Source organism: Dermochelys coriacea, chromosome 3, assembly GCF_009764565.3.
Source record: "Dermochelys coriacea isolate rDerCor1 chromosome 3, rDerCor1.pri.v4, whole genome shotgun sequence".
Classification (NCBI taxonomy): Eukaryota; Metazoa; Chordata; order Testudines; family Dermochelyidae; genus Dermochelys; species Dermochelys coriacea.
Window position 1 is genome coordinate 177,437,981 of NC_050070.1, and position 25,843 is coordinate 177,463,823.

The following is a 25,843-nucleotide window of genomic DNA, read 5'->3' on the forward strand; positions in this document are numbered from 1 at the left end:
TGTAGTGCTGCTGACATGAAAGACCCTTAGTGTCCACTGGGATTTTTGCCAATCAGCCTATGCTCAAATGGATTAGGAGGCAAAAAAAAAAAAAAAAAAGAATCCTAAAGATCTGAAGTTGTTTTTTTTTTTTAAGGAAAAGTCTGGAGAAAACACTTAATTCTAATAAGAGCATTGGTGGTGTATCAACAGGGTTGGCTTTAGGCATGGGTGACCTAAGCAGCTGTACCAAGTGCAGTCAAATTCAATGGGGCACCATGTCAGACCATGGATACTTCATGGCTGGATTCATAGATTCCAAGGCAGAAGGGATCTCTGTAATCTTCTAGTCTGAACTTCTGTATAACACAGGCCATAGAACTGCCCCAAAATAATTCCTGTTTTAACTAGAGCACATCTTTTAGAAAAACATCCAGTCTTGATTTAAAAATTATCAGTGAAGGAGAATCCACCATCACCACCAGTGGTAAATTTTCCCAATGGTTAATTACCCTCACTGTTAAAAATGTACAGCTTATTTCTAGTCTGAATTTGTCTAGCTTCAGCTTCCAGTCATTGGATCATTTTATACCTTTGTTGGCTAGAATTTAAGAGTTTATTATCAAATATTTGTTTCCCCTTGTAGATATTAGTCATCCCTTAACCTTGTTTTTGTTAAACTAAATAGATTGAGCTCCTTGAGTCTTTCACTATAAGTAGTTTTGGAAGGGGGGAGGGATAGCTCAGTGGTTTGAGCATTGGCCTGCTAAACCCAGGGTTGCCAGTTCAATCCTTGAGGGGGCCACTTAGGGATCTGGGCCAAAAATTGGGAATTGGTCAGGGGGTAGATTAGATGATCTCCTGAGGTCCCTGATATTCTATGATTAATTTTTTATTGGTAAATGTTGATTTCATCTTACAGTCACAAACCAAGGACAAATATTTCCATCAATAATAGAAATGTACATATAGGTAAAGTAAGAAAAATGCTGCTTGAGGACTTATTAGAGTTTAAGGAAATTTACTTTGTCTGTTTTGACATGTTAACAATTTGTGTTTTAACAGTTATAAAACTTTAACTTCTGGAATCTCAACATCTTTTGTCATTAAATAACTGTCATTTCATGCTCTCCCTCCATGGTTTCTCACAACTGTGAAATTTTAAATTGATAAAAATAAGAAAAAAATGCTTTGAAATAAACATTGCTATTATCCATTGAAATTATTTTTAAAAATCTAATTCTGCCAAGCATAGCTATACGGAGTGTTTTCCAACCCTTTAATTATTCTTGTGGCTCTTTTCTTAACCATCTCCAGTTTATCAACATCCTTCTTGAATTGTGGATGCCAGAACTGCATGTAGTATTCCAGCAGCAGTTGCATGGATGATGAACTAGCTCTCTGTCTTCTCCTCCTCATATTTGGGCTTACATTCTCCATCCAACTGCAGGATTAGGGACCAAAAGCAAAGAATTTTCAGGATTTTCCAACCCCCCCCCCAGACCCACAATATTCTTAGAAATAGATCCTGTCTAGCCAGGAGGCAACATTTTAACCTGCTGCCAACAAAACTATTGTTTGAAGCCTGTGAAGAAACCAGATTTTACCTCTAGAAAAAAATAGTTTAGTATGGCAACTGGATGCTGTGCTAAAGGAACTAAAGAAAATGAGAAACAGGATGAAAGCCATATAATGAAGTGTGTATAGTTGTGGATGCAAGGTGAACCCTAATTTTAATTCTCCTTGTTTTATTAAAACAAGAAAACTGAAGAAGAGTCCAAAAGGCTAATGGGGGGAGGCGGGAAGGAAGGGGGGAGTCTTTTAAAGCAGCAATGTTGTTGACTACACTACTCCTTCAACTCCTACTCAATTGGAGCAATGTCTGCTTAGCACATTTCAGGATCAGGCCCCAAATGCAAAGTATGAGCAATTTAAAAAATATCATTTCAGTACCATTATTGGTTAGGCGTAAATGAATATTATTCTATGCTTTTCTTAACTCTCCTTGTTCTGCCTAGTTATTAGAACACATAAGGCTGCTGTGGATGAACTAAGTTACTATGGGCTATATTGCTTATTCTTCTCTCAGCGTACATGCACAAGTTCCATGATTAACTGAAGCTATTTATAAGTATATAGAGAATATACCTCCATCTATTTTACACTTAGGCACAACAGAGTGGCCTTAACATATAACAGTTCCTCATTTCATCCCTGGTATAACTACATTGACTTCCCTAGTCTATCCTGATTGACAACAGGGCAACATAATTGAAATCAACAAAGTTGCAGTTGAGGGCAGAGTTTGGCCCTGCATTGTGGTCATAACTGAAAATCTCTGTGTCCCGTTGTGCTTATCTCATTCTCAAATCATATTGGAACAGGGTTTGTTTTTCTACGTAATATAATTAAAGTACTGAGTTTAGGCTAACGATGGCTTTTAGGTGGTGGGAGTGGGGGAAAAGCCTGATAAGCTAAATAGTATTGAAGGAATTGTAAATGTGGAAAGATTTTCTTTTCTTTAAATGTGACTTAGGACATAAGATTACGGGGCCTGAGATGAAATCTAGATTCCAGCTTCTGAAAAGAAGAGCAAAGTAGTTGATTCATTTGACTAAAGACATAATTGGTCATGTTTTTCTCTGGTATCTTGACCTTACTAGAGTTCACTTGGTATGTAATGGAAAAAAAAAACATTTTGATAGCAAAATACAGGAAATGCCTTCAATTATGGCTGATTACAGTAGCAGCTTTTCTTCTGTTATTTTTGTTAGAATGGGGGAGAGGGAGTAGTTTTTTTCTGAATGCCTGAAACAACATAGAATAATGTTGCTTTAGAGCCCACTTTTCTGTGTCTAAACAATGGTATTAAATCTATGGCTAGTCTGTGAAAATGTATATATTAACGGTGCTAGGTGTTTTTCCACTTATATAGTTAAGCATTATAATTTTTACAGAGCTCAACTTCAAAAGATAGATAATTTGTTTGAGGCTTATTTTATAATAATCCACTGATGTTAATAAACGCAAATGAAGACTTTTTTCTTTTAAAATTTGATTTGGGACAGGTGGCTTTATCCTGCAAAAATGGGAAATCTTCCATTGACTTGAATGGGAGCAGGATCAAGCCATTGGTGATGGAAAATCTACATAAAGAGCGGAGCACTGAAATTGACTATATATACAATGCTGTCAAATACATACAATAAAGATAGTGTGAAAATAAAGGAAAATATTTTTCTCTAATCTTTTCAGTAGATAAAAAACATTTTGGATGGAAGTGTCATAGATTAAAAAGACGCTATCCAATCAATCTGTCTCAGTTTCCCTATCTGCAATACAGGTATTATAGAAGTACAATGCACTAAGTGGAATGAATATTTATGTTTGTGGGATTTTTTTTTCTTTTCTCCTCTGCTCCATGAGATCCTGACAGTAAAAACACTAAGAATATTTGTACTTCTGTTTATCTAGAAAAACTTGCTTATGAAATACAGTTACTGCTTTCTTTTCTATTATAATTTTTCATCATTACTATTCCATTGCAAAATAATGGTGGGTTTGGCATTTTGACCATATATACATTAAAAGCACCGCAAAACAAGTGTGAGTTATTTCGTAAGTCAAAGTGACCTACTGATTGATCTGAATGTAATACTTAAAGATAATATGTCCATGGATAAATTTCATGTCTAGGGACATATTGACATTTTTAGGCATTCCACTATCAAGACTTGATCTGACTGGAATTTTCTAACTTCATACCATTCTTTCAGCATCTTTCATCAGGTGGTTTTATCAAGTAATGATTAAGTGTTATTTTGCTTTAAAAAATTAGGAGCGCACATAGCAGGCAGTTTTAATTAATATTTGGTTGCACCTATTATAATTATATACAATCTTGTTTTATTTCTTTCAGATAGAAAATAAATAAGAATATGCAGCATTGTACCTTAGAGTAAGGTACATTGGGCCAAAGTCTATCCTCAATTAAAGCCATACAACTTTGTTGTCTTCAGTGGGGTCACTGAGAAGTCACTCAGAGCAGGATTTGGCAGACTGTGTTTATGGACAATACAATGCTTAAAACACTGAGTTGTAGTAGGAGTGTAGCTAGCAACTGGAAATCTGTACTCAGACTGTGACCAGTCTTTGGCTTTCTAACCTGGATATAGCTATAATCTCCTGAGGCAGACAGTTCTTTACACACAATGGGCCTAACTCAGAGGTTAGCAGAGGCAAATCTGCTGACAGATCTGTATCCACAAGTTATTATTAAGAGAAAATGTCCAAACGGAGTTGATGGAAGTTTTGTCTGAATAAGGACTTCAGGATTGGGTCCAGTATAGGGCTCCATTGTGACCCTGAGTTAAAGCCCTACTTCGGGGTCATTGCAGAACTCCTCAGCTAAAGCTCATGGAGGAATTCTGCCTGGAAACCAAGGCAATGCTCTTGGAGCTCTGTGGTGTACAGATGGAGTTTAACTCCCTCAAAGCAGGAGAAGAGGCCACTCCTCTTTGTGCCTGGCCACTCATTGTTCCCCATACTGCATCCCTCTTTGGGGACAGTAGCACTAGCTTTCAGCAGCCCTGAGAATTCACCCTTGCACAGAGGGCCAGCATGAGGCTTATGCACCATCTATGCCTAGGGTTGCCAATTATCTAATCACACAAACACAAACACCCTTGCCCCACCCCTTCCCCAAGGCCCCACCCCTACTCACTCCAGTCCCCCTCCCTCTGTCACTCGTTCTCCTCCACCCTCACTCACTTTCACCAGGCTGGGGTTGGGATGTAGGAGGGATTGCGGGCTCTAGGCTGGGACCAAGGGGTTCAGAGTGTGGGAGGGGGCTCTGGGCTGAGCCTGAGGCAGGCAGGGCAGGGGTTCGGGGTGCAGGCTCTGGGAGGGAGTTGGGTGCGGGAGGGGCTCAGGGCTGGGGAAGGTGTTTGGGGTCCGGGAGCGGCACGGAGCCAGAGCAGGTAGGGAGCCTGCCTTAGCCCCGCTGCACCGCCAGACTTTTAGCCACCTAAAATATCCCGGACTGGCTTCAGTAGCCTCCAGGAGATCGAACCCAATCCTGGGAAACTCCCAGCCAAACCAGGAAGGTCAGCGACCCTACCTATGCCTTATTTTGAGGGCTTAAATGAGACTTAAGTGATGCATGGTCCTCATGCTGGCCCTCTGTATGGAAGTGAATTTCACCTTCTGAGCAGAAGCGATGTCGTTGTGCCTGTCTCTGTGTGGAGTTACAAGAAATAAGGGTCCATGGATCCTCTCGCACCTTGCACCCCACATGAGGACCAGGCACTAAGGGGCAAATCCAACCCTGTGCAGAGGGACAGAATGAGGCCTGTGCACCATGTAAGCCCTCAAAATAGCCCTTTCTGACTCTAAAATAGCATGTGAGGTATAAGGAGGAAGAATGGTATGGTAGTATAAGGACTGATAATCAGTTCTCAATTTTTTAAGGAGTCTCACAAAGTTTGGTATATTTTTCCTAAAGCCCCAGCCCCTGGAGTCGACATTACATGACAACATCTGTTTTTATTTTTAAAAAAAGTTTCTGACCCATATGGTTGCGCAGAAAAGCGTAAAGAACATGATCTGCTTATACTCTATCTGCTCAAAAACTAGAAAAAATATCAAGACTAAACATTTATTATGAGACTTTAAAAATCTCATGATTTTTAATCTAGTTGCTTTATTTTGGGGAATCTGGGGTTGGCAATACTATGAAGAGTTAAAGGAAAATGCAAGGAAACAGCTAGACTCTGAAAGGCATCTTAAAGGCAGGTGAATAAGCTACATGACTGAGGGAGGAGGGAAGGATTATGGTGGGATGGGAAACCAGAGGCATAGGTGGAGAGCCAAAGGTTTATGTAGAGGTCTGCGGATCCAGGAATGAAGTAGCAGGGAGCTGGTAAGGTAAGGGATCATTGGAACTGGGGGCATAATTAAGTTGCAGTCTCTTTAACCCATACTGTTCTGAATCTTAAAGCTTTGGTTCTGTTCAGCCCAGGACAGGATTCAAGCCATTTTATATTTTATAAGAACTAGTTCACCTGTCCTTATTTCTTAAATAGATAATATAGTACATTTGAAAATCACTATAATAATATCTTGTCACTAGCTGAAGTTGCCAATTAGAACATAATGATGCTCTAGATCAGTGGTTCTCAACCTGTGGCCCAAGGGCCTCTTGCAGCTCAGTCAGCGCACAGCTACAGCCCATGTGATATCCTCAGTGCCATAGAGGTAGTACTGGATGCAGCCCACAATGGTAAGTAGGTTGAGAATCACTGGTCTAGGTAAATGTAACTTCAATTCATTTAAGATGAAAATGATAAGTTGTATTTTTCTACAGTTTCTGAGAATGTTACATTATGCATAATGTTACAAACATTCACAAATAAAAATGTGGAAATAATAAGAAAGGGAAAGCATCGCAAAGGAAAGCTGTTGAGCACCATATATTTATTTGTCTGCTCATTATTTTAAGTGTAACCGTGGTGCCAGTTGGAGTGGGCAGCAAGAAGGGCCGAGTTCAATATCTAGGGGGTTCCTTTTCAACAAAATAACCAGAACCGGCTCGAGCCACCACCCAGTAAGCTGGGAAAATTTCACTGTACCCTCGGGGCACCTCTAAGAGGCAATTCTTCCCCTCTCACAAGCATGGAGTCTGAGGTAGAAAGAGTTTCTTTAATAAAAGTAACCTGGCATTAATCTGAGAAAACAGCACAAGCGGTATTCATAAACATAAAAGCATGAGCAAGACACCCTTCCCAGAGTACACTGGGCAGTGCCCTTTGCTTCAGGTTCTTGAGTCCAACACCAAAGTTCCGGTAGGGTCTCCCCCCACCCCGTCTTAACACCCCAGTCACAGTTGTTGTCCCTGGTCAGTGCAGACCCAGAGTTCAGAGGTACATCTGCATGAATTCTCCTTCTGCCATGAGTGGGGGGGTAAAAGCCACCATGCTCACTCCGCTGTCTAGGCTCCTGCTGGCCGCCTGCTCGCCATTCTCACTGGCCACCTCTGCCAGCCACCTGCTCTCCACTCCTGCTGGCCGCCCCTGCTAGCCACCTGCTTACTGCTCCCGCTGGCTGCTCCTACCAGCCACCTGCTCTCCACTCCTGTTGGTCATGCCTGATCAAGTTTGCAGATGACACAAAAATTGTGGGAATAGTAAATAATGAAGAGGACAGGTCACTGCTTCAGAATGATCTGGATTTCCTGGCAAGCTAGGCGCAAGGAAAAAATATGTATTTTAATACAGCTAAATATAAATGTATACATGTAGGAATAAAGAATGTAGGCTATACCTACAGGAGGGGACCGTATCCTGGGAAGCGGTGATTCTCACAAAGATTTGAGGATCGTAGTGGATAATCATCTGAACATGAGTTCCCCTGGCAACACTGTGGCCAAAAGAACTAATGCAACCCTTGGATACATAAAGTGAGAAATCTCGAGTAGGAGCAGAGAGGTTATTTTACCTTTGTATTTGCCACTGGTGCAACCACTGCTGAAAGACTATGTCAGTTCTGGTGTCCGCAGTTCAAGAAGGATATTGTTAAATTGGAGAGGATTCTCAGAAGCACCATAAGAATAATTAAAGTTTTCAAAAACTTAATGATAGACTCAAGGATCGCAATCTATTTAGCTTAACAAAGAGAAGGTTAAGAAGTGACTTGATTACAGTCTATAAGTACCAATGGGGGAACAAATATCTGATAATGGGCTCTTCTATGTAGCAAAGACATGTCTAATGCCTGGAAGTTGAAGCTCAACAAATTCAGACTGGAAATAAGGCATACATTTTTAACGGTGAGGGAACTTAATCATTGGAACAATTTACCAAGGCTCATGGTGGATTCTTCATCACTGATGATTTTTAAATCAAGATTGATTTTTTTTCCTAAAAAGCTGTGCTGTAGTTAACAGAAATTACATTGGGGAAGTTCTATGGCCTGTCTTATACAGGAGGTCTGACAAGATGATCACAATGGTCCTTTCTGGCCTTGGAATCAATGTATCTGAAAATAACTACCATATAATAGATTTCATTGGCAACCATTGTAGGTTTTCCTATCTAAGTTTCTATGAAACTTCTATTAAGTTTTCTGAATCAAACAGGGTTTTGGGTTTTTTTTGGAGCGGATGTGGGTGGGAGGGGAAAGAAGGTTGAATTTGAATCGATAGATTAATATTAGAAAACATTGAATTAATGAGCATATAATTGAAGTAAATGATGCTTTTATATTAATGTAACCTGGAGATAACTTGGAATTACTAATATTAGTATCTCACATTAAAATCATGCCTTTCATGTGGGTGATGCTTAAAGTACTTTACAAACTCTGGCCCTAATCCTGCAGCGTGATGCACCACAGTAGAGTGCTGTGCCAACTTGGTACCCCCATGTTTTCAATGGGCACCATGCAAGCACAGGCGTCCTCCTGTGTGCAGCATATTGTTAGATATGTAATATCTATCAGTAAAATGCAGTCAGCTGGCACAAAGTATGCTATGCAGTGGTTGAAGGTCGGGGAGGTGTATTTTGCCTGAGGCTTCTGCTGTTACAGAAAAGGACAAACTTCCACCTCATATGGTAAAGCACTTGGAACTCAGTTTAACCTAACTCAGAAAGATGAAGGTCTTAGTGCACTTTGATTTGAACGTTTGGTTCAAGAAGTCTAGGTATTTGAAACCTGATAGCCACTAAGCATTCGCCTTCAGCCTTCATTCAGATTTTTTGACTCCCATTCAGACTGTTAACTTATGTCAGTGGTAGATTCACATTATTTTTTAACTTGGAACAGGTAAGAAATAATGTTCTGCTCTTCCATGTGTAGTGGAGTTGCAGGTTGGTGCGCACAACCCTGTTGGGAATTCCCGAATGGGAACGAGGAATGATAAATAGTTTTTTTATTCTGTATAAATAAAATGGTATAATGTAATATGAAGTGGACAATACTCATCAGACATTCCAATAGTTACTGAATTGCTCACGTCTATTCCATTCTAGGTGTGTGCACGCCCACGTGCACACTCGTCTGAGATTTTTTTCCTAGTGGAATCCGTAGGGTTGACTGTAGCGCCCCTTTGAGTGCCGTGCTCAGGTGCTGGTATATTAGGCGCTGCCGACCCTACGCTCTCTCGGTTCCTTCTTACTGCCTGTGACAGTTGGTTGGAGCGCCTTGTCTTGCATCAGAAGAACGTTAGCAGTTCTTACAGTCCATTATTCTGTCTCCTTTGTTATTAGTCAATAGGTAGTTAGACCTGTAAGGTAAGTGTTAAAGTAGTTGTTTAGGAGTTACAGTCCCAGTTGGGACTTTGCCTTGGAGTGGGGCATGCCCCAGTCCCCAGGCTTTAAGCCATGTTCATCATGCAGCCAGCCAGTGCCCATTAGTGACTCCTAGGAGAGCTGTTTAAAGTGTTTGGGGGAGTCCCACAGAAAGGACATGTGCAGGATCTGCAAAAACTTTCACCCTCAAACTCAGAAGGAGCGGGATATACACTTGAGGGTCCCCCTCATGAAAGCTGTGCTTAGTACTACCATGGAGTCCTCTCGATTGGAGTCCACACCCGGCACCTCGGCATCGGCATCAGTGTGCAGTGCACCATTGGCACCAGAATCCAACCGGCACTGTTTCCCCTCCCTGGCACCTAAGAAGCGGTCGAAATCGACAGGCCCACCAGCACCGCAGAAAAAGGGGGCTTCGGGCAAAGGACCTGTGTCAGGCAATGGGCCCCCCCCCGGAGCTGCTCAGGGGTACTGCTGTGGTCAGACTCCCTACCCCCGCCTCCGAATCCTGGGAGCAACAGAGGGTCTCAGCCCATAGTAGGGTTATCTGTGCCCGAAGCGGGCCTGGAGGCCAATGAGCAAGTAAGCCAACTGGCCCTGCAAATGCCAAGCCAGGCGACGGACCTAGCCAAGGCCCCAGCAGGCATCAGACTCAGGCATCTATGGCTCCGCCCTGGTTACCAGAAGGGCAATGGTCCGAGCCTAAAGGGGTGTTCAGCCCCTCACCTATAAAAGGCGAATTGCCACCAGCCCGCGAGACCAGCACAGCTCGTGCGGCAGTGAGGTGGCAGGGGAAATGGCCCGCTCAGTGTCAGTACTGGAACCCCTGGGGTGTACCTGTTATGCCGGTCCCGTATGCCCACCGTTTCTCCCACACCGCATCGCGCAAGCTGCTGCCAGCACAGCCAGTACCTGAGTTAGAGCACGGTGCCGAATCCGATGCGAGAACAACACATCAGGCCCCGATCCCCAAGGAGCCATGCCCGGATAAGCCAGGAGAAGCAACCCCTCCCCCTGCTGTGCAGTCATCTTTGTCATCTCTGGATGAAGCAGTGACAGGCTCCTTGCAAACAAGCAGCCACTCTAATGACTTCAAGGAGCACCAGGCTCTGCTCAGAATGTTGGTTGCCAATCTGAACTTGGAGGTTGAGGAGCTAGCAGAGGAGTACAACGACCTCTTTAATGTTATACCCATCCACTCAGGGGTCCTTAAAATTGCCAAGTGTATGTGGCAGACCCCCTTTTCCATTCCACCTACCTCCAAGAAGGCAGAAAAGAAGTATTATGTCCCCACAAAGGGATCTGAGTACCTGTACAACCTGCCTCCAGGTCGGGTCTCTGGTCAGGTCTGCCATCAATGAAAGGGCCAGGCAAGTGGCACACCAAAAAATAAAGGCGCCAAGAAACTGGACTTGTTTGGCAGGAAAATTTATTCGACAGCCAGCCTGCCATTTGGGTGTCTAACTATCAGGCCCTGCTAGGTAGGTACAACTTCATCTGTGGGACTCCATCAACATGAGCAAGCACGCGAAGAAGAAAAAATGGTTACCTACCTTATTGTAACTGTTCTTCAAAATGTGTTGCCGTCACTTTTGTTCCAGGACCCACGCCACTTCCAGGACTGTGGGGTCCTCTTCAGTGACACTACCCTCCAGCTGTACCACATTCTGTGTTCCCCCCTTCCAGGGGACCTGCAGTTTCTGTCCAGCCACTTCCCTCAGTGGCAGCTGCAGTCCATTTTCCTTCACATGCAGCTCCAGCACCCTCTTCTACCCTTACCTCAGGGCCTCAGCCTTCAGGCCCTAGCAGCGCACCAGGAGCTCTCTCTAACTCCTCTGGTCCCTGCTTGCAGCGATGGTCTGTCCCAGGTGCTGGTGCTCCTTCCTCCTGCTACAAGCCTTGTCTTCTCCCCTTGAGCTCCAGTCAGCTACTGACTCTGCTCTGCCCTGTAGCTCTTCTTATATGAGCCTAAGAAGGGCTACAGCCTAAGATTGGCTGTTCCTCTCAGCCCCTTTCTAATTGACTGCCTCCAGCACAGCCTCTCTAGGGCAGCTTTTAACCCCTTATGAGCCAGTGTGGGGCAGATGCCCCATCACACACCTTTCTCCTTAAGACTGACCACCCCAGGGGGTGTATAATCATCCGTGATTCCCACACAGTTGTGCCTGCAGGTTGTCCCTCTCCTGCCTCAGGTTCTCTACCAAGAGGAACAATCTGCCTGTCTCCTCCAGGGTCCTCCCTACCACAGCCTATCCTGCTCCAATGTGGGTTACCTTGTTCATCTGGGGTCCTCTCCATCCCAGTCATCTTATCCACCACCGCCCTATTTCCCCTGCTGGATGAGGGAGATGGCTCTCTGCCAGATCCTTGGTCATCACTGTCAAATCCCTCTTGGCAGTATCTGATCTAGCCTGGTTCCCCGGCACCCCTTTGTTACCTTGCCTTCTCCGAAGGGGATATGTAGTCAGTTCGGGGGGAATGGCTCTTCCCACTCCGGGTCTGTGGGAGGCCAATCCACCCCACTACATCTCCAGGAGTCGCCTGATGTGGAGAATCAGCAGGGCAATGGGAGACATGAGCTCAGGCCTGTGGTCAGGATCGAACAATAAACACAGTTACGGAGCCCCAGCCCCTGGTCAGAGCAGGGCTGCAAAGAGTCTCATGCTCAGGCCTGTACTCAGGCTGGGCAGCAAACAGTCAGTTAGCCCAGGCCCTTGAGCAAAGTGGGGCAATACAGAGTCTAAGGGATCAGGCCTGCACTCAGGCTGAGCAGCAAAGAGTCGGTCCTCCTAGCTCTGGCGGAGGGCCGACAAGTGCAGGTTTCTTGCCTAAGAGAGGGGGATACTGCCACCCACAGATTGAGGTGGCAGGGGGGATGCAGGCCCACCCCACTGCGTCCTGGCCCAGGGCACTAACAGTGGCAGAGCGGTCTCCCAGTGAATCAGTGGGGATCGTGACTACAACGCGCTGACTTGTGTACTGTCAGCATTGCAGCCAGACAGGGGTTGGCTACCCATGGGCCACTTCCCAACTTTCCCTTCAGGGTGTACCTGGTTCTGTAGAGGGTCGTCCTGGTTGTCAGGGAAGAAGGCCTCTGTCAGGGCTTGCAGCTCCTCTGAGTTCAGGTCCATAAATGGCCCTGGTAGTCCTGGCCAGTCTGCAGCGGCCTCCCAGCTTGGGGGCTCACACGAGGCATCAGGCTTCTATGGTGGCTGCCTCTCAACTGAGTTCTCACGCCTGCCTTTCGTACTTTTGGTTCCGCCCACTGACTTCTGGCAAGAGGGTTGCCTGGTGGCTCCACCCACCAGGGTTCAATAAGGGGCTCCTCCCCCTCCAGGTCTGTGGGTGGCCAATCTGCCCCACTACACACACACCCCTCAACTCCAGCTCCCGATCTTTGGGGCTGGTCTCTTGATTCCCCTCTAAGTGGGAGAAGAAATCAGCATTGGCATTCTCCTTACCTGCCCAATGCCTGATGGTAAAGGCATACTTCTGGAGGGTAAGGTACCAGTGCATCAGCCTGGCGTTAGAGTTCCTCATGGTGTTCAGCCACTTCAGGGGTGCATGGTTGGTGATCAGGATGAAGGGGGCCCCGAGAAGATAGTATCTTAGCGCATCGATCGCCCACTTGATGGCGAGGACCTCCTTCTCGATGACCGAGTATTTGAACTCGCGAGGAAAAAGCTTGCGGCTGAGGTAGAGGATAGGATGTTCTTCTCCATCCACCTCCTGGGAGAGGATGGCCCCAACCCCCACCTCCGAGCCATCTGTTTGCACCAAAAACTCCCAGTTGAAGTTGTGGCTGAATAAGACGGGTTCCTGACATAGCCTTCCCTTAAGAGTCTGGAAAGTGTCTTCACACTCCATCGACCTGCGTACCCAGCGGAGACTGTCCTTGGTGAGGAGGGCCGTGAGGAGGGCTGCGAGGGATGCGAATTGGGGCACGAAGCACCGGTAGTATCCGGCCAGGCCTATGAACTGTCATACCTGGAACTTTGTCGTCGGGGCCGGGCACAATTGCAGTGCCTGGACCTTTCCTCTGAGGGGGCGGATGAAGCCCCTGCCAAGAGTATAGCCTAGGTACACAGTCTCGTGCAGCTGATTTGACATTTCTTTGGGTTGGCCGTGAGCCCAGCCCCCCACAGGGTCCGGAGAACAGCAGCCTCCTGATTTAAATGTACCTCCCACTGGCAGCTGTAGACCACGACATCATCTAGGTAGGCCGCAGCGTACTCAGTGTGCGGGTCCAGGAGATAGTCCATCAGGCGACAGGGCTTCGTGGAGGCCGAAGGGCATCCGAGTGAAGTGGTAGAGCCCACTTGGCATACTGAATGTGGTCTTCTTTTTGGAGCTCGGGTCCAAGGGGATCTGCCAGTAGCCTTTTATGAAGTAAAGGGTCATGATGTATCTGGCGGTCCCCAGACAATTGAGTTCATCGATCCTGGACATCGGGTACACATCAAACTTTGATATCATGTTCACTCTTTGGAAATCTATGCAGAATCGGAAGGTCCCATCGGGCTTCGAAACCAACACGATGGGACTGAGCCATTCGCTCTGCGATCATTCCACGACTCCTAGCTCCATCATCGCTTGGACTTCTCTTTCAACAACTTCCCATGTCTGTCACAGGAGCAGATGAGTGGTTTCCCCAATCACCTCCCCGGGGTTCATCTTAATGGTGTGCTGGACAATGCTAGTCTGGCCGGGGAGGCCGGTGAAAGTTGTACGAAAGGTGGCCAGTAGACACAAAGCCTGTTCCTGTTGTTCCGGGGAGAGCATGTCCCCTAGTTGAGGCTCCTCGGTCTTGGCCATATCCGGGACCTGGGGACCTAAGGCTGGTTCGGGTGGGTGAGAGGTAACTAACAACCCATCCCGTGCACACCAAGACTTCAGAAGATTATGTTGCCAGACCAAGTCGTAAGGACCCTTGCCATTGGGCAAGCAGTTCTGACTCTTCAGAGGGAAGGAGGAGGAGTATTTGGTCGTTGGGCGTGAAGGTTCAGTCTCAGGCTCCCTGGCTATAACACCGCTCCTGGATCCCTTGTGCTACCTGGAGATTCAGATGCCCCATCACACATTAGTTATCTGAATGTTATGGGGGACAATGAATATGCTTGAAGAACTGAGGTTTCAGATAATTATGCCAGTAGAGTTAATGGATTTGAGAAAACAGAATCCTCTTTCAGATTGTGACATTTCAGACAACTGAAGTTCTGGTGATCAAGAGATGTACTGTACACTAATGTTGCGATGCAGCACCAAATAAAATGACAGAAAATTGTGAAAAGAAAAGGAGTACTTGTGGCACCTTAGAGACTAACAAATTTATTAGAGCATAAGCTTTCGTGAGCTACAGCTCACTTCATCGGATGCATTTGGTGGAAAAAACAGAAACAAAAAGAAAATTGTGAGTTTGTATCAGGCACCAGACAGGTCAATTAAGCCTTGATTCAGGAAAGCATCCATATTCTGGTAAGCATATAAGCATATGCTTAAATGAATCGGGGCCCAAATTCCATAAATGTGGAAGAATCAGGTTTGTTGACTCAGAAAAATAATTTCTGCTTGCTACCTAGCTCAAATTGTTAATTGCTGTGTGATAATGGGATAAAGAACTCTCATGCTTACAAATGCAAACGCTAGCAGCTTAGAAGCATTTCATGGCCTCTTCATGGTTTGGAAGGGGATGTTTCCTTCCCTTCCACCTCCTGTGACTCGTTCCCTGAACATCCTGACCATTCAAGTTTTGCAGTGGAAGCCAGATGTTCCCATAGAAGAAAACAGTGTCAATGAATATTATCTCAGGTACACTGTTCAAGGGGTTTATTATAAACAAAAGTGGCAAAATAGAAGTTAAAAATTATGAAAGGCCTCAGGATTCTTTTATAAAGTCTGCTTTTCTGAGCAGTTCAGAACAATTAAAGAGTAAATATATACAGTGCTGCTCCCTTTCTTTACATTACTGCCAGCATTTTACTCTAGCTTGGCTAGACCCCGCCCCCGCCCGCCTGGGTACTGTCTACGTTTTCCAGTCCACAGGGGATGGGAAACGGGGGGAGGGACGCGTGCTCAGGGCTGTGGAGATGATTTTCATGCGCCCCTTCCATTTTTTATTTTTAGGGAGAGGGATAGCTCAGTGGTTTGAGCATTAGGCTGCTAAACCCAGGGTTGTAAGTTCAATCTTTGAGGGGACCATTTAGGGATTGGGGCAAAAATTAGGGATTGGTCCTGCTTTGAGCAGGGGGTTGGACTAGATGACCTCCTGAGGTCCCTTCCAATGCTGATATTCTGTTATTCTTTACAAGCTTACAATAATTTACAATGCTTTATTTAACTCCCAACTTTGCATTTAATTCAAAAATCAAAAAACAAAACAAACAAAAAACAAAAAACAACTGATCCTTGCCTCCATTGCTATGATTAGCTTCTAAAATAAATGCATCTCTGGGCTCCTGGAATCTTTTTAATCCAGTGCCACCCACACTGAAACTTGTATGCTTTTTGGTTTTGTTCTTTATTTTGAAGTTAGAGTAGAAACAGTTGCTGTAGATATATAACCTTGTAAAATGATTGTTTGCTTAAACCATTACATGACCTTGTTTCTTAGCTACTTGATTTTGTTGTTCGAATGTAGATTTATATACAGAAACTCATGTTTACCCTGATTCAAAGACTATAGTATGTGGTATTTGGCAGATGTTCTGATGTTACTGGTAGAAATCCATTTTGGTTACTTAAATTCATCTGCTTTAACTAATGGAAATATAATTATTTGTGTTAGCTAAATAAATATGTGTGAGACATTCTGGTGGTCAGGTTATAGTAATCCAATCCTGCATGATAATCTCAACTCTTATTAGAACTAAGGGCACTCAGCACCTTACAGGAAGAGCCCTTTGCAGAACTGGGCCAGGTATAAGTGGGCACTGTACAAATTCTCATCCCCTCCACTGGTGGCCTACAGTCCGCATCGCATGTGTACATGTACCTCTGTTTTGACCTGCACCAGCCTTGCTATTATAGTCCTGGATCTCTCTCAAACAGATCCTTCAGTCATGCTATCTTACTATTTGTGATGCTGGCAAGTGTTCACAAATCAAAGCCGAGGCCCAAATTATTCTATTTAATGCTTCCTGAAAAAAAGAAATGTTGATAAAGAGCATATTTTCGGTAGTCAAGTACTAAAGTCAACTGAATTGTGTCTGTACAATAGATTTTGGCACACTAACCAGGAAAAAGACAGTTTAATATATTTCTATTGCATTCAGGTGACTTCGGCATTTTCCTAGCATGACTGGTTGGGCTGTTTGCAATCCTCTCATGTCTCATTTTGTCAGACACAGATGACATTTCTTAGTCCCTGAGAAGAGAATGCAAAGGAGAAAGAAAAAATCTAATAGACTGTTGTCACTGAGCTACCCCACACTATATCATTTGGGAGGTTCTGATTTAGAGGAAGACAACTGGCATTAATACTGGGAAACAAAAGACAGAATGAGTCGTTATTCTAAATTGCAGAGATTGATGGCTATTTACTCACTATCCAAATTAACAAAATAGTTGGCTGTTTCTTAGAGCAGTTCTGGGGAAACGCAGGCCTTAGCACTGTCAAAACTGCTGCTCCTTTTTTATGCCTATTAAAAAAAACAACCAATCCAGCCAGATGCAGAATATTACCAACTCCCACTGAAGTTGAAGGGAGTTGAGGAAGCTCAGTATCTTTTAAATAGCTTCCTTAAACTCTGTGCTAAGTATAATTAAAAATATACTCAAATAAAGTAGTTCTTTTCAGCATCCTCTATTATTGAGTTTGAACACGATTAGTGAACACAGACACCAGAATAATATCACAGTAACATTTTTCATGGCTGCACAATCAGAAGTTACTGCTCTAATTGTATATTGCACAGCAGAGGGTAATGCACATTTAAATAGAAATGTTTTTTGGAGCAGTGTAGTTAGGAGAGAGAGAATTCTATGGTAAATATACACAATTTATATGATAAATCTATACAAACTAGTCCATTGGCTTGGTTGGGACCACTTTACATTGTCACACAGGAGACCTTGGATAAGAAGTGATGTGGACCACATCTCCCACACCTCAAGCAGGACTTGGGTCATCACAAAAGTGGGGGAAGCCACAGCATATATGGCTCTTTTGCAGCCATAATTGGTTACATATCAGCTTTTCTGTCTCCAAGGAACATATGCGAAGAGCACCATGTGTTCACTCAAGTAATGTACAAATGCGGTGGTAGTGTGAAATAGGTATAGAATAATAAGAGGGAAGAAATTAGACTGGGGTGATATGATGGATAACAGAGCCTTGCAGTTGTCCTGCTAGCACACACACACACACACACCATCCACATGCAGATACATGCATGTACATGCACATTTTTCATACATGTAAGAGAAACATTTCTAAAGAAAATACGATCCTTAGCTAATCAAAACAAAGAAAAATATACTATATTGCTTTTCTAAGGAATGAAAAAACGTGGCACTTTTTCTAGTGGGGATTAGGGTGACCAGATCGCAAGGGTGAAAAATCATGACGGGGGTGGGGGGTAATTGGCACTTATAAAAGACAAAGCCCCAAATATCGGGAGTGTCCCTATAAAATCGGGACATCTGGTCACCCTAGTGGGGATAGACAGTCTCTCGTCTGAATTCTTGTCCTCATGGGATGCTCTTTACTTGCTTTCAGTTTTTTCATTGACCCCAATGTGGTGCAAAGATATGCTTCCTGACCATTCTTTTCTGTTATACTCATTTTGTTTCTTTATCTTTTCTATGTAGGACAGTTCCTCAGCCTACCAGCTCTCTTCCCGTATGCCTGTTTAGTCATTTGATTTTCTTTTTCCAGAGTTGCATAACTTTGTTTTTTAAAATGTTTTAACTGTAAATGAACCAAATACTCCTCAGTGGTTTCAGGTACAGAAGGTCTTGCAGCCTTGATAGACTTTCATTTGACTATTCTAGCTATGAATTTTGGCATTTTGTTAACCTCTCAACTTGTCTCCTCACTTCCTGCATGTTTATCTATAGGAATTCTGCTGCTATTGTTTTAAAGTCTCTTTCAAATTTCTCCTAATTTAGTTTAACTCCAGTATATTTTTTGCTTATGTTAAGAATAGTTTTAAAGTCCATTAACATAAAATAGTTCTTTTCAGCATCCTCTATTATTGAGTTTGAACATGATTAGTGAACACAGACACCAGAATAATATCACAGTAACATTTTTCATGTCTGCACAATCAGAAGTTACTGCTCTAATTGTATATTGCACAGCAGAGGGTACTGCACATTTAAATAGAAATTTTTTTGGAGCAGTGTAGTTAGGAGAGAGAGAATTATATGGTAAATATACACAATTTATATGATAAATCTGTACAAACTAGTCTTTTGGCAGTTAAGGGTTGCAACTGGCAATTAAGGGTTACAACCGCTCCACCTGTCTTTTTGACTAGACGAAGGGGTCCCAGAACTTCTTTCTGTGAGGGTCAAGTGAGAGTAAGATCTGGGTGACCTTGAAAACTGGACTAATAGAAATGGGAAGAAATTTAATAGTGCAGCGTGCAAGGTCATGTACTTAAGAACTAACAACAAGAATTTTTGCTGTAAGCTGGGGACTTATCAGTTGGAAGCAACAGCGGAGGAGAAAGACCTGGGAGTATTGTTTGATCACAGGATGACTATGAGACCAATGTGATGCGGCCATGAAAAAAGGCTAATGCAATCCCGGGATGTGTCAGGCGAGGTACTTCCAGCAGAGACAGGGAAGATTTCTAAAAGCCAGAGGAGTGAAGTCTGGAACAGCCTTCCAAGGGGAATAATGGGGGGCAAAAAATCTAACTTGAGCTTGATCGATTTATGGAGGGGATGGTGTGATGAGACTGCCTACAATGGCATGCAGCTGGTCTGCGATTGCTAGTAGCAAATATCTCTAATGGCCAGTGATGGGACACTAGATGGGGAGGGCTCTGAGTTACCACAGAGAATTCTTTCCTAGGTGTCTGGCTGCTGGCTCTTCCCCATGTGCTCAGATTCTAACTGATGGTCATATTTGGGGTCCGGTTGGCTCAGATTGGCAGAAATCCTGTGGGATTTTCACATTCCTCTGTAACACAGGGCATGCATCACTTGCATAACGCAAATGGTGGATTCTCTGTAACTTGAAGTTTTTAAATCATGGTTTGAGGACTTCAGTGACTCAGCCAGAGGTTATGGGTCTATTACAGCAGTGGGTGGGTAAGGATCTGTGGCCTGCAATGTGCAGGAGATTAGACTAGATGATCATCATCTGGCCTTAAAGTCGATGAGAGTCACAGTTTGGAAAAGGTTCAGAATGTAGCGTGTGTAGAATTTCAGATGATGCCTAAAGGTGTGGCTTCTGCTGTCATGCAAATAGTGAACCTGGAAGCCTAAGGACCTGTGCTGACAGTAGACATGAGTGGAAAGGCCTAAGTATAGCTTGACATAAGTAAATGACAGACAACAGACCTCAAGTCACAAGTGTGAAGTATAAATAAGTGCAGTAAGATGAAGTAAGAAACAACAAATATGAATTACTATATTTTAGGTATTTGTAATGAATATATGTCACAAGCATTAACTGCAGTGATGCCATAGCAACTATTATTGTAAATGATAATGAGTATGAAGTAAGTGATTGATTAGCCTATAGGAATTGGGGCCCCCAACATAAGTGAGTTGTGGAAGTTAAGATAAGAAGAAAAGGGGTATATATGCATTATGAATATGCATAGGCTAAAATGGGCACTAGCGTAAGAGAGGGTGGCGCCTAGAACATAATTGGGAAGATCAGGATAGTGGAAACTAGGATGTCACGCACTCTCCTGTCTATGGATTTCCCCACAAGGGACCAGGAGTATATACTTTTTTTTTGTTTTTTTTTTTTACTGTCCTTTATATGATTATAATAGGTGTTGAATTCTTGGCTAACTAAAGATTTTTTAGGCCTCATGTGCGCCTCAGGGATCCTCCATTTAATGATAACTCGCATACTTCAGCTTTTCTAGAGGTGAACCCTAATCAAGTAAATATTAGCTGTTTAAATAAAGAAGGCTACAAGAATCACTGCATTAATATGTGATGATCATTTGCAGGTAGGTTTAAACTTGTGTGATGTATATGGCATCATCCACTTTTGATGTATTCAGACTCTTCCTGTCTATTAATTATCTTGCAGTCACTGTCCAACTTTCCCATTACAAATGTCTATCTACCCTTAAGCAAATAAAACCAATGACTGTACCACTATGCCTCTCTACCACATGGCGGTCTGTGTTTTAGTGCTCTCTAGGATTATTTTAGGTTAGAAGATCCTTGGCTATGTCTTCATCTCTTTTCTATTCATTGTCAAGCATGCTGCTGGCCTTCACTAAATGTTAAACAGTAGATGCTAGCAGCTGCCAGTGTGTCCTCTGCCAGCACTGGGAAATCCCCAATTCCAAGATCAGTGAGTTAAGCTAAAAGTTAAGAAGAATAGTTAGCTTCCAGGCTCAGTCTTATCACTACAAATTCCAGAGTTTCCAGTCTTCTGAGCTGTCCCTTGAATTTCATCAATCCTCTATCATAATTAGCCACATTTTGACCTTTCTGCTCTGAACTTCTGTTTTGATACTAGCTGGAATTGGTTTCCAGATTGTGTCAAATGTAATCATGCTATGATTGTTTGACCCTAACAGCTCAACTTTCTAATGCAGCTTTTATTATTCCATAGGTCGTGGGGATTTCCAAATTTGGAAGGTTAAAAAACACCTACAAATACAACCTTGTTTCTGAACCTCAACCTAGAAGATTTGATTTCCTGGCAGCACTGCTTTGGTGCTGTAGTTGATCCCTGTATTAGCTCAGCTAGCTCAGCCTGGAACGTAAATGGTTTCACAACTCTCATCAGAGTGTTTGTACACAGTAGAAATTTCCCAGTCTTCAAGAGTCCAGTCTTCTCTTTGTTAGATCTACTAAATGATGTCACAGTCTTGTCTGAACACATACCCTTGTATGTGTAGCACTCATGACTCCGATGGAAGCAGTGTCTTATGGAGGGCTTGTGTGGTTTTTGGAGTTAACTCTTTTGTTTTATTTATCCCATCCCATTGGCAGGGGGTAGGTTTGAGCTGGTTAGTATCTGTCTCCTATTTATGACAATGACAGATTCTGTAATTGGGGCTTGCCCAGGATGGTGAGTGGAAATGATTGACCCACTAGGTTGAAAGGGTTGGTGTGGGGGGATTTTTTGTTTTGTTGTTGTTTGTTCCTAGAGGTGGGGCTTTTTTTCCAGTGTGGTCCTGGAATGCACTCAGGAGGGTGCTTACATTGGTATTGGGACAGTAGACTTTGTGGCCTGCCCGGGTGGACCTTATGTTAGCGGTCAGCTGGAGCTCTTTACAGTTGCCAACAGAGTGGAGCAATGCTGCCTGAACTGAGAAGAGTTGATACCAAGGGATTAGCTCCCATGATCCCTGTGGTTGTGGGTGGAGGGGCACAAGGTGAGGCAAAGTTTCATAAAGTGTAGACCAGATTCATGAAGTTAAAAATCTTGATTCTTGTGACTTTGCCTTTAATTATTTCTTGGATGGCTGGGTTGTCAGTGGATGAGGATGCTTGGTTCATGCTGAAGGAAGGTTGGAGTGATTTGACTAGGAATGAAGTCCTCAGTTCTGCAAATGTAACCTTTGGATGGGCAACAGTTCACTTCATTGCCCTTCTCCAGTAACTAAAAAACTCCCAACTCCCATAGAAAAAGTAGCTGGAGACCCAGAATTCAGTCTCTAAGGATTTTCAGCAAGGATTGCACAGGGTCAATTTCCCCACATTCAAGTCCCAACAGGAACAAAAGGAATGAATTTAATTTATAACTTTATAAAATCTTATGATAAAGATACAATAAATAATACAATAGAACTTCAGAGTTACAAACACCTCAGCAATGGAGGTTTTTTGTAACTCTGAAATGTTCGTAACTCTGAACACAACTTTATAGTTGTTCTTTCAAAAGTTTAAAACTGAATATTGACTTAATACAGCTTTGAAACTTTACTATACAGAAGAAAAATGCTGCTTTCCCTTTTTTTTTTTGTAGTTTATGTTTAACACAGTACTGTGTTTGCTTTTTTGGCAGGGAGGGGTCTCTGCTCTTCCCTGACTGTATACTTCCGCTTTCAAATGAGTTTCAGAGTAGCAGCCGTGTTAGTCTGTATTCGCAAAAAGAAAAGGAGTACTTGTGGCACCTTAGAGACTAACAAATTTATTCGAGCATAAGCTTTCGTGAGCAACAGCTCACTTCATCGGATGCATTTCGATGAAGTGAGCTGTAGCTCACGAAAGCTTATGCTCTAATAAATTTGTTAGTCTCTAAGGTGCCACAAGTACTCCTTTTCTTTTTTCAAATGAGTGTGTGGTTGACTGGTCAGTTCGTAACTCTGAGGTTCTACTGTAATAATTTAATTTTAGAACATAACATGGCTATTTTATGATCCTCATATATTATCTTCACAGTTATACATAAACATAAATGAAGAAAACTAATTAAATCTAAACAGGTCAGTCAAAAGCACCATCTTCCCTCCAGTCACTTGTAGGAATCTTGAGCTGGAATCCATGCAGACTCTTAACTTTACTTTACTACTCAGTTAAATATATAGACTTAAAAACCGCTATGAGAAAATACAAAACTGAGAATAGCAAAATATAAATGACTCTTTCCTCATTATCACATTTAAAGAGAAGTTGGTGAATCAAACTCGTTGAGACAATTTAACAAAAACAATTTGGCTAAAATCAAACAACATTCAAAGTATACAATTAAAATAGAAGAAATTATTTTCCCTCCCAATTTCCCCATTCTATAATTGATATTGGCCATGCTTCTCAGCTGGAGGGTTAACAATGTCATTAACCTGCTGCAAGATGCTTCAGAGTTAGGGAAAACAGCCTCCTTTCTGCTCCTTTCTCCCAACTCTCGCAGGGCACATGGCCTTTTGTAAAGCAGGTTTCAGAGTAGCAGCCGTGTTAGTCTGTATTCACAAAAAGAAAAGGAGTACTTGTGGCACCCAATTGCCCTCACGGAGTCTGACTCCAGCAATAGCGAACCTATTGGAGCATCCAAAACTACTAAACCCAATTCCAGAAACTTCTGAATGGGGAGCGGTAAATCTGTCTAGCAGCAATGACCCAGCACAACTCACTCTACCCCTACCTCGCATAGGTTTCTTAAAGAGATACCTCCCTATTAGGCATATATGTTACACAAGTATTGCTGAAATATGGCTGAATGATACTACTAAGTCTGTTTTAGCATAGTTGGCTCCAGCTGAGTATTTGGTATAGTGTGAACATAGAGTGGGATTTTGTTCCTTTCCTTGCCTTAGGAAAAAAGTATTTTTTGTTTCTTTTCTTTCTTTTTTTTCTTTCTTTTTTTTTTGGTCTGTATTTATTGGCTTGTATATTTAATGTATAGCAGAGGTGTTCAGAGCCCAGATAGACACTTCTTTAAGTTTTGTATATGTTTAAATTAATAAATAACAATCAAAAGGATTGTATAATGCTCCTCTAAGCAGAAACACTTTCTACTTATCTTTTTGTTGTTTTTATCAATTTGTTTCTTTACTTGTTTGCTTTTTCATTCAAGTGTTTTTCTACCCCTCTTGGTCCAACCTAAGGCAAGTGACAGATAAATTAATGGTACACAGTATCCACTGTATTAAATCATGAGATAATCATCAACAGTATTTTTAGAAAATGTATAAATACTGTGCAAGACAGGAAAGGTGGATATCCCTTTTTCAACATGTTTTCGACCCCTCCCAATCTAGTAACTGAGAATTGGGTATTTTTGACATAAACACATTCATGCTAAGAATGATTAGAAACCAGCTGCTAGGATGTGCTGTGCTGCTCTTTAACAATGAATGTGTTATATTCCAGTGAGGTTATTTCTGAACAGTTTTTATGCAAAGAAAATAATGAAGTATTGCAAGGCTGGGACCTTATCCTCCTGAGTCTTCTTGCTCATTGGAATCAGAACTTTGAACTAAAATTCTAGTAGAGGAACCCAATCCAATATTTTTAAGTGACTGTTCTTTCCTGGATGTATTTGACAGCTCTTGCTTTTAATTCCAGCATTGAGGATTCTGTTGTTGGCAGTACTGTGTCCCTCTTAAAATCACAGATTGCAGAACTGAAAAATATGCCAATTTTAGAAACTGATAAGTGTTACATTTAGCACAATGAACAGAGTGGCTTTAAGAGATGCTTTTTGAGTGCTGGAACAATAAAACTGTCCTTATTTGACTCAAAGGTGCTTCAAATTGCGGTGTGTTCTGTGTGCACGTTCAGCCTAAAAGGATATATAAATATTGCCTTAATGTTTAGGAGATGGATTATTGAACATTGCTCTCTAATTTAAGTATATTGGATATGTATTATTTATAATTATTATTTTGAGTTAGAGCTATGCCACAGATTATTATTTATTATTATTATTTATTAGAATAGGTTTATTCCTGGAGGTTCCCAAGGCATGCCCTGGAGCAGACATGGGCAAACTTTTTGGCCTGAGGGCCACATTTGGGTATGGAAATTGTTTGGTGAGCCATGAATGCTCATGAAACTGGGGCTGGGGTACAGGTGGGGGTGAGGGCTCTGGCTCAAGGTGCAGGCTGTGGGGTGGGGCTGGGAATGAGGGGCTGGGGGTGCAGGAGGGTGCTCTGGGCTGGGACTGAGGGGTTTGAGGGTGGGAGGGGGATCAGGGCTAAGGCAGGGGATTGGGACGCGAGTGGGGGTCAGGGGTGCAGGCTCTGGGCGGCGTTTACTTCAAGCAGCTCCCAGAAGCAGCAGCGTGTCCCCCCTCCAGCTCCTATGTGGAGGCGTGGCCAGGCAGCTCTGCATGCTGCCCCATCCGCAGGTGCTACCCCTGTAGCTCCTATTGGCTGCGGTTCCCAGCCAATCGGAGCTGCGGGGGCGGTGCTCACGGCGGGTGCAGCCTGCAGAGCCTCCTGGCTGCCCTACGCATAGGAGCCAGAGGGGGGACATGCCGCTGCTTCCAGGAGCCGGGCGGAGAGGGGCAAGCTCCTGACCCCACTCCTTGGATGGAGTGCCGGAGCAGGACAAGCCCTGGACCCTGCTCCCCGGCATGAGCTCGTGGGCCGATTAAAACTTCTGGAGGGCCAGATGCGGCCCCTGGGCCATAGTTTGCCCACCCCTGCCCAGGCGTGTGTACAGGGGCCAGCCAGGTGGAGGCACCACCAATCTCAGATTTCAGAACATTGCTAGCCTTTGCCAATGGTAACTTCCTACCAGTTTTTGAGGCCAGATCCCCAATGTGCTCTGGCTCTTTGCACCAATCCAGCAGCACAAAGGAAAAGGAAAGCCTGTGTAGCCTACTTCTGGAGGAATCCTCCAGTGTAGACAGAACCTCTGAGTGCAGTCAAGCTGGGGTAATAGTTTGGTGTCTTTCCTCTCCCATGGCAAAGGGCTATGTCTGGAGCAAGACGGGGATCCCTGATTGCTAGAACGGCTACTTC

General features: G+C 43.5%; 1 protein-coding gene across 4 annotated transcripts in view; it reads left to right on the forward strand.

The window, feature by feature from the left end:
• The window catches only part of PRKCE (protein kinase C epsilon), a 518,728-nt gene that overhangs the window by 448,643 nt on the left and 44,242 nt on the right, over positions 1 to 25,843 (forward strand). The window lies entirely within an intron of this gene.